Source organism: Ochotona princeps, chromosome 20, assembly GCF_030435755.1.
Source record: "Ochotona princeps isolate mOchPri1 chromosome 20, mOchPri1.hap1, whole genome shotgun sequence".
NCBI classification, from domain to species: domain Eukaryota; kingdom Metazoa; phylum Chordata; class Mammalia; order Lagomorpha; family Ochotonidae; genus Ochotona; species Ochotona princeps.
In genome coordinates, this window is record NC_080851.1 from 39,289,052 (window position 1) to 39,301,894 (window position 12,843).

General features: G+C 40.8%; 1 pseudogene; it reads left to right on the plus strand.

Annotated features, from left to right (window-relative positions):
- The first annotated feature begins 5,561 nt into the window (after nt 1-5,561).
- LOC131482765 (putative gustatory receptor clone PTE01) lies at nt 5,562-10,324 on the plus strand (annotated as a pseudogene).
- The last annotated feature ends 2,519 nt before the right edge of the window (nt 10,325-12,843 follow it).

The following is a 12,843-nucleotide window of genomic DNA, read 5'->3' on the forward strand; positions in this document are numbered from 1 at the left end:
CCAACCTGTAATTTGATCATGCATTTTTTCCCCATTGCACAATTTTTGATTCATACTATGATTTTTGCCTTATTGAGCATCTCAGGATTGTTTCTTGAATTTGTTGATTAAAAAATCTACATAGTTTTGAGAGGTTAGACTAATCATGGGCCAAGGCCTATGGTTCAGTTGGCTAATCATATACAGTCAAGAGCCAGGAACCCATATGGACCACACTTTGTGTTCCAGCTGCTCCACTTCCCTTCCAGCTCCATGCTTGTGGCCTGGGAAAGCAGTGGAGAATGGCTCAATGCCTTGGGACCCTGCACCCTGTGGGAGGCCTGGAAGAAGCTCCTGAATACAGGCTTCCAGTCAACTCAGCTCTAACTAATGCATCCAATTGGTGAGTGAGTGAAAGATTTTTGTCCTTGCCTCTCCTTCTCTCCATTCATCTGCAATAACAACATCCAAAGGTTGGTTATTATTTTTGGAGATGTTATGTGTTCCCTTGATTAGTTCCTGTTTCTGGGTTTCCATGCATAACCCCTGTGTTATCTGCTGTGCTTGAAACATTGGAAAAATCATGTTGAGTTGAAACTGCAAACCAGAACTGTGAGTTTTTACATTCAGATCACACCCTTGGAAGTAGGAAAAGAGGAGCACAGGTGAACTTCCTTGTGTGAAGTTTCCAGGCAATCATTCTTTTCCACATTCCCAACTCCAATCATATCAGCCAGTCCTCAGAGACCACAACATCCTGGACCAACTGGTTCATGAAGAGTTAACTTACAATACCATACACCTGAAGGCTACCTGGACCTATTTTGGTTGGAACCTGTAAGATGGCATGTCAGTAATATTTTCCCTATGATATTCGTGCACTGCATTGAACTGGAAGTGTGTTCTCTCTTGGTTTTGTGCCTCCATAGCTCGCCGTTGTTCCTTCAGCTCTGTAACATTTCCTCAATGCACAAAAGGTGTGTGATATGTCACTGGTGGAATTTTGGAACTGCTTTTTATTAAATCTGGGGGCCACCCAGACCTATTTTAGGTGGAATCTATTGAAGGCTGAGTTGGTGCTATTTTCCCTGTGGGACCTGTACAATGTGTTGAGCTAGATGTAAGTTTTCTGCCAGCTCAGTGCAAGTGGAGCTCACTGTTGTTCTTGACACAAGAAAAGGTCTTTTCATCAGGACACAAAATGACACTTGATGTGGCACTTGTGGTGTCTGGCCCTGCTGGTCGTTCATTCTGGGGGCCACCCGGACCTATCCTGGGTGGAACCTGTAGGATGCCAATCTGATACTATTTTTTTTTCCTGTTGGACCATTGCATTCTGCCAAGCCAGCAATGCATCTTCTTTTGGCTTAGTGAATGCAGAACTTGTGGTTGGTCCTCCTGTCTTGTGGCCATTTCTTCAGCACACAAAATGGGACCCAATGAGTCACTGGTGGGGGTTAGAATCTGAAACCCAGGAAATTGGGTGAGGGAATGTGATAAATTTTTGTAACCCCCCATTTTTTAATTTAAAATGATTCTGAAATAAAATATTTTTAAAATAGAACTGTTAATAAATGTCAAAAGATTAATGACTGTGCTGGATAAAAGCTTATATTGAATTCTCTATTGATTCATTCTATTTTCTTATGCTGTATTTAAGTTCCAATGTTTGTTCTAAGTGGTTTGTACTATTTTTACTTCAATTCTCATCATGTGTGTGCATTTTTAAACTGTCAATAGGTCATCTCTCTGTGTTACCTATCATCGTATGGGCCTTCTATACGATGATTCATCTGAGCTGTTGTTGGACAAACAAATATCTCCTCTTTCACATATGGGTTTAACGTGGCTGGTATGGTAGCACTGCAAACCAATTATCTACTTATGGCATCAACATCCTACATGGGCACCAGTTCATTTCCCAGCTACTCCACTTCTTAATCAGCTGCCAGAGTGTACCCTGGGAAAGCAATGGAGCATGTTTCAAATGCCTGGGTCTCTGGACCCAGTGGAAGACCCAGAAGAAGCGCATATTTTCTGGCATTGAATCAACTCACCTCTGGCACTTGCAATCATTGGGTAGTAAAATAATGGAAAAAATGACTTCTCTCTGTCTCTCCTTCTCCGCAAAAATCTGCCAAATAAAAATCAATCTTCTAAAACAAAAACGTTTTTGAAATCTATTCCTGATGATACAATTTATTCCTTTGATTGCATCCTCTTTACTAGTTTCTAAGAATCCCTTGCATTCTCTGCTCAGTTGGGGAAATGGTCCCAATGCTTCTGTCCTGGCATCACCCAAAGGAATCCCTTAACCAACAGTCTTGCTGGAGATTCAGGCAGCCCATCAAGTAACCTCTGGGGAAATATCATCTTTGGGCTACAACGTGAGTGTTTGTGTGTGTCTGTGTGTGTGTGTCTGTGTGTGTGTGATTTTGCAGTAAAGATGTTTGTCCTTGCTCTCAAGTGCTCCATCCTGCATTTGGGAATCAGCAGCAAGGTCTCATGGGTGAGCTTCCTTTTGTCTAAGTCCCAAGGACACTTCTTTTCCCCATTCCCTCTACCATCACTATGAGTCAGTCCTCTGAGACTGGAATATCCTGGACCTACTGCTTAATGAGGAGCTCTGAGCACTGAGCCCCCAGGGTCTTGCAATTGTAAATAATGAGCCAGCACCTTCAGACCATGATTCTATCAGTGCAAATCTCATAGTTCTGTGTTCCTTCCCATAACACTGGGAGCATTTGCATGAGGAGGATATGACCTGAGTTTGTAAAACTCTTCTCCAGTTCCTGAATAAAAAAAAAAAATGTGATACAACAGTGGAGTCCTCACCCTCCATCATGCCTGAGCAGAGTCTGAGTACATCCTGGTAAGTGCTAAGGAAGATTGGAGAAGGATCTGGAAATGTCAGGAGCATTATTTTCTCAGCATCAGGAAAGAAATGATGGCTACAGTAGAGTGCAGCTAACATTTCCGCTCATGAAACCGCTTCATTTTATGAACATGGTTCTCATCAGTATCTCAAGGATCTCATTTTGAGTTTTGTTTCTTTCACATCAATATCTTTCCACAGGCATGTCCTTCATGATAGTAGCAACTGAGTCTGTATAAACTTCTCTTAAATCTTCAAAGACGATCAGGAAGCTTATCATAATGGATGCCAGGAAGCACAGCATCACAAACATTTGAGAGCAGTGTCTGAACTCTGTGTCTAAGCACACTGCTTCATCCTGCCACCTAATGCTTCAAGGTGCACTGCACATGTTCTTTTTCACTTTGCGTAAGAGGGGAGGAGCTCAGCGCTTGGGGTAGTCTTTTTTTTTTTTTGAACAAGAATGTTTACAGTAGTTTATTTCTTTTTTTTTTTCAATTAGTAGATTCTTTTTTTTGACATTTCCATTTTAGTTTATGCACAACATATAACATACATAACATAACATGTTATACATAACATCATATCATCTTAAATTAAAGCAAACATGTGGTATTTAACCTTTTGGGATTGGCTCATTTCCCTTAGCATTATGGTTTCCAGTTTGGCCCATTTGGCCACAAAGAACTGCATTTTGTTTTCTTGAATCGCTGAGTAGTATTCCATGGAGTAGATGAACCATAGCTTTCTTATCCAGTCTTCTGCTGATGGGCATTTTGGCTGCTTCCATGTTTTTGCAATTACTGATTGTGCTGCTATGAACATAGGAGTGCATGTTGGTTTCTCATAAAACAAGTGTTCTGGATATATTCCTAGGAGTGCTATTGCCGGATCATATGGTATGTTGATTTTGAGTTGTTTGAATGTTCTCCATACTGATTGCCATAGAGGCTGTACCAGCCTGCAGCCCCATCAGCAGTGGAGCAGGGTTCGCTTTTCCCTGCAACCTCACCAACAAGTGTTGTTGGTGCTTTTATTCATGTGTTCCATCCTTACTGGCGTTACGTGGTACCTCATTGTTGTCTTCATTTGGATTTCCCTCATTGCCAGGGAACTTGAGCATTTTTTCATATGTTTATTTGCCATTTGGGTTTGTTCCTTTGTGAAGTGTCTGCCCATTTCCCATGCCCTCTTGTATGAGGTTGTCAGGTATCAGGAATCAGGTGTTGGTTCCAAACACCACGGAAGCACGGCCACCCTACCGCTTTGATTCCTGATAAATGATTTCATACTTAATTCCTACAGTAAGGGGCATGATGCTCACTGTGCCCTCCTCCTTACTGCTTTCTTTATAGACCACACTGGGCAGCAACTTATGAAACATGGCATAAATTCAGTGCTGACTTCATCGACAGGGCAGACACAGGGTCATACATCAACATGCTTTGTGCTGAATCTTCTCTGAGATTTCACTTCTTGTAATCACCGAATTTCCTGTGAATAGAGCAACATGAATTGAGGTGTTAGATTCCAGTTCTACTGCAGAAAAGGCGGAGAATAACAAGGGACCTCAGAGGTACCTGATATTGTTACCTCTGGAAATATACAGGAAATGTTCTGCTAGCTGGTGGACAGCAGTGAGTGCAAATGCAACAGATCCAGAAACAACATCCTCTGGAAGCAGGCCTACTCCACTGACCACGTCTGTTCTGTGTGCATGGAGGGCTGTCAGGATCTGTGACACTAGGCACTCTCAGCTATCAGAATCAGTGCCTCAGTGTTATGGCTGCTTCGAGTAATGAAAGCACTTATCTTGGATGTTTTCTATTTGTAATGGATACATCAAAGATGGATAAAATACATTTTAGATATTGTTTTGAAATTACATGTCATCTAGTTCATTGAAATACAACCTGCTGAGCACTGTCCTTTCCTACTGGGGTAATGGCACTTGTTGCTTCCAACAGTCTATGAGATAAATTCAAAATTCATGGAAAATAGAATGAACATTTTGAGCTAATGATGATGTGAACTTTTCAGAAAAAAAATCCATGTGCAGGTTTTTTTCATAATATGCATTTTCCACATATGAAAAAAAACCCTATTTATTATTAAGTAGACTTGTACTTTTCCTTGTAAAACCCAAAATTTTAAAGTAAAAGGATGTCCTTACAAGCTATATGCTGTGTGTTTATGGAAGAATGACTGTCTCTCATTCCTGAGATTAAGACCTGTATGTGATACTTAAGCAGATGAAGCATCAAAAATTCTGCTACGTAATGAATGGAGCTGTGATTGGCTCACAGTGTCTTACCATAACCATTGTGGCTTCCACACACTTGGTGCTGTCTTGTCGCCACCTTGATCCCTTTTAGGAGCTTCCCATGGAATCAGAGATGCATGGGAATATCAGAATAGCAGTGGCTTGTGTCTGAGCAAGACAGGGGTCCTGTGACACAACTTAAGTTTCATTGCATAATTATATTTGGTGAGTACTGAGAAGGCAGAATTATTCAGATGTGTTAAAAAAAAGACAGAAGAGGAGGCAGATGTTCTACCTGAGCTGAGACACGTCTTAGATTTGGGCATCATCAATGCTTGCAGTTCCCTTGACAACAGCATTCATGACACACTTGCGCTGTGAAAATATGTTTGAAAAAATCAGAACAACAAGCCATTGAAGTTCTAACTTCTCCTGAATGCTAAGATGGCCACAGATACAGGTTATTGTTCTCCTTTGTCCAGTATACACACAATCACAGAGACGTGGTGAGTTTTGCACGCAAGAGTGTATCCTAGGTGAATTGTCCAGGAGTAGAACCCTGAGCTCTTCTCTCATTCTCATTATGCTGGCTTCTCCACATGAGCCAATTGAAATAAAACTTCCCCTCACAGGATTAGATTTCCTAGAGAGTTATCATGAAAGATTGCTACCAGAAGCTGCAGTGGCAGATATTTGATGGACAACACATGATGGAGCATACAGTGATCATTTCCCCCCCAGGAGAACACACACAGGTGGTGCACAGTAAAATTGCATGTCACCTAATTTTGCAAGTAAAAACAATTTCATGAGCATAGATTTTAGAAAATTTCACATGTGAGACAAAGGACCAGGAGTTTTGAAATCCAAGTCATAGTAATAGATCAATCAATAATGTCCAATCAGGCAGTGATGGGGCAGATGAAGTGTTTGAAGGAGATGTGGGCACTTGATAGAAAGAAAGAAAATCAAACGTCAATGCCCACTCGTGGGTTTAGCAGCAGTAAATGTAGTACACTTCTTAAATGTAGTACACACACATTTTATGCAGCTTTTACAGAAAATGATTTCAGTACTCTGAAGTCAATATTGACCTCAGGGGTGTGTGTTGTGCTTCTATAGGATTAGGCATAAGCTTAGGAAGCCTGCATGCCATGTCCTAGCACCTAATGAAAGTCTTGTCTTCTCCACTTCTGATCCATTTCCTGTTTATGTGCACCTTGAGAGACACCGTATTTTGGCACAGCTGTTTGACTTCCTGTCATCACTTGTGAGACTTGGCTGAACTTCTTGGCTTCTGATTTCAGCTGTCACAGCATATGAGATGGGACTGGTAAACTATAATCAGCAGTACGCATATAGGCTGGTGCATGTAATAAACTGAGCCAGACCCTACATTGTCTGGCACACACAGGAGCCAATCTTGGGTCATCTCAGGCATGTTTCTAGGATTACCCCAAAATTGGAGTACTGGATTCGAAACTCCCACCACAGGAGAAAAAATCACAGGATATGTGATATGACCATGAGATAAATGTATTGAACTGGGCCTTCTCAGATGCTAGTGCCTGTGCAATGACTAGCATGCCCAGATTCATATGGGGGAACATGACAGCCAGCTCACCAAGGCATGCAGAGGACATTTAGTACCATGTCACAGGAGGGCAGAATACATTAAACAACTCTTCTGGTCAAGCTTTGGCAGCAAGTATCTGGATGAGTGGAGCCCTAAGGTGAACTATGTCAGCCAATGGGACTTGGAAAGATTTTCTCAAGCTTGGAGCAATGATATCGACAGCATTTCAGAACTATTGAAACCACTTAAGCAGTACCCTTCAATAATGCTCCAAACCAGGGATCCGAGGATGGTAGGACATTGCTGTCCCCTTTCCCAAGTAGCCTAATCACATCAGGAAGAAAGGAATGGGAAGCAATTGTCTCCTCCACTTTTCCCCATGCCTCAAAACTCTCCAAGGTACTCACTCTAATCAGCAAGTCCTCATTGTCATCCATCCTTCTCAACTATCTAAAAAACATCAAAAATAAAAGAATATACAATTTAAAATAAAATTATTAAAAAGCAAGTGGTTTATTTGCAGAGTGCTACTGCAATCTCAGAACGTAACTGGACTTGCTTACTACTTGCAGGCATTTCTGTCTCAGCTTCTTCCAAAGAATCTTGCAGGGAAGCTCAAACCTGAGACAGAACCTGATTGACAGATGTCATCTCTAGTTTTGGATGTGTGTAATTGGAAGATGATCAATCTCCCAAATCCAAATCCAAATCCAAATCCAGCCAGGTGCTTTTCTCTGGGTTTCTGTACTGATGGCATCCCAGAAAACACATCTCTATCAAATCTCATTTCTTGAAGGGTCACTGAACAATATAGATAAATAATATACAGCTGTGGGACTCAGCAGTCTTTGGGCATCTCCCCAGTATCTTCATGAGGCCAGTCTTGGTGTTTTCACCTGGAAAATCACAAGAGAAATAATCTGAATGCTGGTGGCTGTTTTCAGTTCTCCTCTTCTCTGATGGAGCTATTTTTTTCTCTTGGGCTTACTTGGTTCCTATTTTACTGTTTCTTCTCTGCCCAGATTGATGTCAAGAAGGAACAGCTCACAGATGGTTGGAGAGAACTAAAAAGCACTAAGAGTGATGACAAGGTTACAAAGGATAGCAAGATCAAGAAAGTAGTGGAATCAAGGAGAAATGTGTGTAAAGACTAGAAGAGCAGCTAATGAAGCTGAGTGTTTGGGCTAGAGACTACGTGGAGGACAAATGAATTGTGTTGGGAACTTCCAAACTTATATATCTTCCCCTAGGATCATGGTTGCTTGGTGCAAGAAGTGGGGTGCCCCAAGTGAGAAAATTTACAACGAAATCCAGTAGGAGTTAACCTAAGCCATTGAAATGGCTGATGAGGATGACACATTTTAACCAGTCTCAAAGAGCAGGGTTCTATAAGTAGGAATAGTGTGGTTTGAGGAAGTTGGATCATCTGGGAGTCTTACCCTCAAGCCTGAAGGGGAGAGGCCATGAGTCCTAACAAATTATTTTTGTGCAAAAATAAACCTGGAAATATTATGAAAAAGAACCAAGTCAATTGTCCCATGGACACCAATTTTAAAAATCTTTCATATATCAAAACTATAGATGTATGATTTGTTTTGAATTCTGTTTTTATTTTCCAGATGACAAGTGGATGGGAATTTGTCAGCATTCTGCCAAATTGTGACATGTGCAGTGTTTTGGTTCAGACATCCATTACGTAAAATCATGATAGGAAAATGTTTACTGGTATATTTCTTTTTAAATGTGATGTAGTAGAACATATTATTTAAAGCACTTAAAGCCTTTTTCTTGATGCGAAAGATCATATAGATTGGAACTGGGGAAAGATGAAGGACATGCGAGTCTAAAGATAATGAAATAACCACTTTCCAATCATCCTTTGTTCCGAGCATTCTCTGTACCCTTTAAAATGTCCATGCTTTTCTTTTTAAATCTTAGTCTTTCACTTGAAAGACTTTATGGTACAAAAAGTTCAACAGGTCAGTAAATTTCGAGGAAAATGAGTATTTGGATCAAAAAAGAGAAAAATAATAGTGATTTTAGGGCTTTAATTTTTTTTTCTACAATTGAGTAAAGATGGGAAAAATCATTTTAACATGAAGGCATTTTTGCTCCAATCATTGACTTTAGAGGTCTTGTTAGTTTAGCCGGTGTGCAGAGTCCATTTCCAACATTATTGCTCAAGTATTTTGTATTTTTATCCTGAATTCCCTATTAATAAAATGTAGGTTGTTTAAAATACATTCCTACAAATAAATAAAAAAGGAAATAGTTGCGTGCATTTGACTGTGATCAATGTCAAGCTACACCTGATGTTCTTGGTCTTTAAATATTTTTTTGGTTGAATGTCACTAAAGCAGGTGTATGTGGAACATAGATGGAAGGGGGTGAATAATGTAGAAACCAGTTATGAAGTGCTCAGGTGATTGAGTTTGTCACTATTGAGATGGATGGCAGAGATGGTAAGCTTACCAATGTGAAATAGAAGCGGGGGAGCTTGAAAACGTGAGAGAAGAATACACCCCTAAAAATCATCAATTTCAAAGTCATGTTGCACCAGGAAAACTTTTAATGCCATTTATTTAAACAATCTTAGACTTACCCATGAGCTACACACATGATGTGCTAAATTGAAAATATGTATATTTGCCATGTGACTGATTTTCCTTAAACAACACTATTTTCTCTTGTAAAAGGTTCCCAGGCTATACTGAAATGCAAAATCTCACACTTGTCTCAGAATTCCATCTCATGGGTTCCTCCGAGGATCCAGAGCTGAAGCCCCTGCTCCTGGGGCTGTTCTTCTCCATGTTCCTCGTCACAGTGCTTGGAAACCTGCTTATCATGCTGTCACCTCAGACCCTCATCTGCACACCCCCATGTACTTCTTCCTCCATAGCCTGTCCTTGGATGACCTGGGTTTCATCTCCACCACAGTTCCTAAGATGATTGTGGACATTCGCACACATAGTCAATCATCTCCTATGCTGGCTGCCTGACTCAGATGTCTGTGTTTGTCCTCTTTGCTTCTATGGATAATTTGCTTCTGACAGTGATGACCTAAGACCGGTTTGTTGCCATCTGTCACCCCCTGCATTACCAGGTCATCATGACCCCTGCCGCTGTGGCTTCTTAGTTTCAGTGTCCTTTGTGGCCAGCCTTTTGGATGCCCTGGTGCACAGTTTGATGATCTTACAAATTATCTGCTTAAAGGGAGTAGAGATTTCTAATTTCTTCTGTGATCCTTCTCAACTTTTCAGACTTTATTGTTTTGCCACATTCAGCAGTGACTTAGGTATGTATCTTGTTGCCATAATATATGGCTTTGTCCCTGTATCAGGGATCCTCTTTTCTTACTCTAAAATTGTCTCCTCCATTCTGAAGGTCCCATCACCAGGTGGCAGATATAAAGCCTTCTCCACCTGTGGCTCTCACCTGACAGTGGTTTGTGTATTTGGGTTCAATTTTCTCACTTTCTTCTATGAAGTGTGCCTTGGCTTCAATGGTGTACACCGTGGTCACCCCCATGCTGAACTCCTTTATCTACAGCCTGAGGGACAGCGACATCAAGAGGGCCATGCAGAGTGTCTTCAGCAAAATACTTAAATCCCTGTCCTTTGCCATACATTAAGGCCTTATGGGAAAAAGCAGCAGACCTAAACATAGGATCTCCAAAATCTCCTTCCTAAATATTTGATATGTGAGGCTCTTGTTCTCTCCACATTTGTTTCTAAATATTGTTATTTTTAATGTAGATTATTATGGATTTCAAATATATCTTTACAACTGCTTTCCTGAATCCTGTTAACCTATAGACTTGTCTCCAGTTTATTGTTTCTAATCCAGACATACTGGATATGGGCCAACTTATTTTGTTAGATTTTTAGAAATTGTATATCATTTCATAATGTACAGTCTACACATTTGAATCTAGCTTAATGTGTACTCGCTTTCAGGGTGGAGCCATTCACCGATCCTTTTACAGGGAACCACCACTGGAGGTTTGACAATCCTAAGGTCTGGGTCCAACCACAAGACAATTAGATTTCTTCAAACTGAAAACTGAGATGAGAACTGGCCATTGCAGTCACTTGGGGAGTGAATCAATGGATAGAAGATCTTCCTCTCTGTCTCTCCTCCTCTCTGTATATGTGAGTTTGCAATAAAAGTAAATAATTCATTTTTAAGTTTTTTGTGGAAAAGTTGTTTTATGAACTATTAATTTCATTTTTCCATAATTTCAGTGAAGTAGCTTCTTTGTACAGCTGCTCCCCAAAAAATGGTGTCAAGGAAAATTTACCCAACAAAGATGTGAAACTTAACAATTTGTCATATTTTAGCATAATTCTATGAGACACAACTTTAGAAATGATAATCATTGAAACCAGGGAAATCACAAAGTATCATATTATAAAATAGTAAACCAAGGCAAGTGCTTAAGAAATGAAATTGGAAACTGTCTTTGGAGACTAACAGGGAACAAGAAATCATACCCTTGGCATAGAAAATCTAATTTTCCTGGATTTGATGATCAATGCAGAGCACTGGGAGAATGTAAAAGTTAGACAGAGTTGTAAAAATTGAAACAAAACACTGAATTTCATGCAAAAAAAAAAAAAAAAACCTGTGTTTGGAAGCAACTGCAAAAGAGCACAGGTGAGCTTCCTTGTGTCAAGGTGCTAGGTACACTTTCCTTTCCCCAGTCCCTCTTTCATTAGTACCAGCCAGTCCCCAGAGATTGGGGCATCCTGAACCTACTGTTTTAACTAGAAGCTCTACACATGGGCCCCTGGGGGAATCTGCAAGGATAAAATATGAGCCAGAACCTTTACACCTTGACTTTGCCAGTAGAAATCCACTAGCTCTGTGTTGTTTCCCATAGCAACATTAGCACCTGCATGGTCTGACTCTGTCTCTTCTCCAGTCCTGACTCAAGCACATTTGGCTCCACTACATGGCAACAGCAGAGAAATAGTGGAGCATTCATCTTGTTCTTGCCTCAATTGAGGCTCAGCCCAGCTTGGCAAGTGCTGTGGGAAATGGTAGCCGGATCTGGGAATGTCAGGAGCACTGTATTGTCAGCATCAGGATAAATTTGATTTTGATAGAGGGGGAGGCACCAACAACGTCTGTTGGGGAAGTTGTGGAGTTTATGTTTGTGGTTCTCAAAGGAGTCTCAGTGTTCTCAATCAGAATTTTCTTTCCTTTATCATTGGTTCTTGTACTCACTGGTGTCGCCTTCATTATAACAGCAGATGTGTCAGTATTAACTCACCCTGAGCAGCCAATATGATCATGAATGTGAGGATGAGCATGGAAGAAACCAAAGCATGATAGAATTTTTCTTTTTTTGAGAGCTGTCTTAAAGTGTCAGGGTCTGAACTCTGTGTCCTAAGTATATTGTTTCACCTCACTACATAATTTCTCAAGGTGCATTGCACATGTTTTCTACTTTGCTTAAGAGGACAGGCACTCAGAAATTCTGTCATGTGTATCAGGGATTGTTAGGTACAAGAAGATGAAACCAGTTCAAATTCTGCATCATGTGTTCTGATTTCACACACAAGGACCCCTGAGACGACCCAGGAACTTCACTTTTCCATCTCTCCAGGAAGAGACCTCCTGCCTCACTGTGTTCTTCCTTTGGGGTTTCTTTTCACATCATGGTTACCAGGAGCCAGAGAAGGGTGTCTGAGCTCAAAATCAAAGATCATAGTGAAAGCATGCACAGGGTCATTCAGGGAAGATCTTCCTCTTGGTTCCATTTTAGGATTTCACTTGAGCCTTCAAACTTCCTCTCCTGCACTTGCAATCATGCTCCTCCATCTCAAAATGACACACTCAGTTGAGACATGAAATCCCATTTCTATGACAGACTGCAGTGGAATAACAACAGACTGAACAGGTCCCTGATATAGTGACCTCATGACCTCTGCTGAAATTTGTTAACAATCGGGGGACCATGGAGATATGTAGTTTGGAATCCTATCGATTCTGCAGAATGTTTCTGTGCCTTTAGAGTGGAGCCAGGGTCTGTGATACCCAGTATTTTCATCTGAGTTGACACTTCATTGAGGAAGAAATGAACTTGGATTAGAAGCTTGCTTGTGTCAAGCTTTCACTATACGCAGATGACATGATCCTTTACAC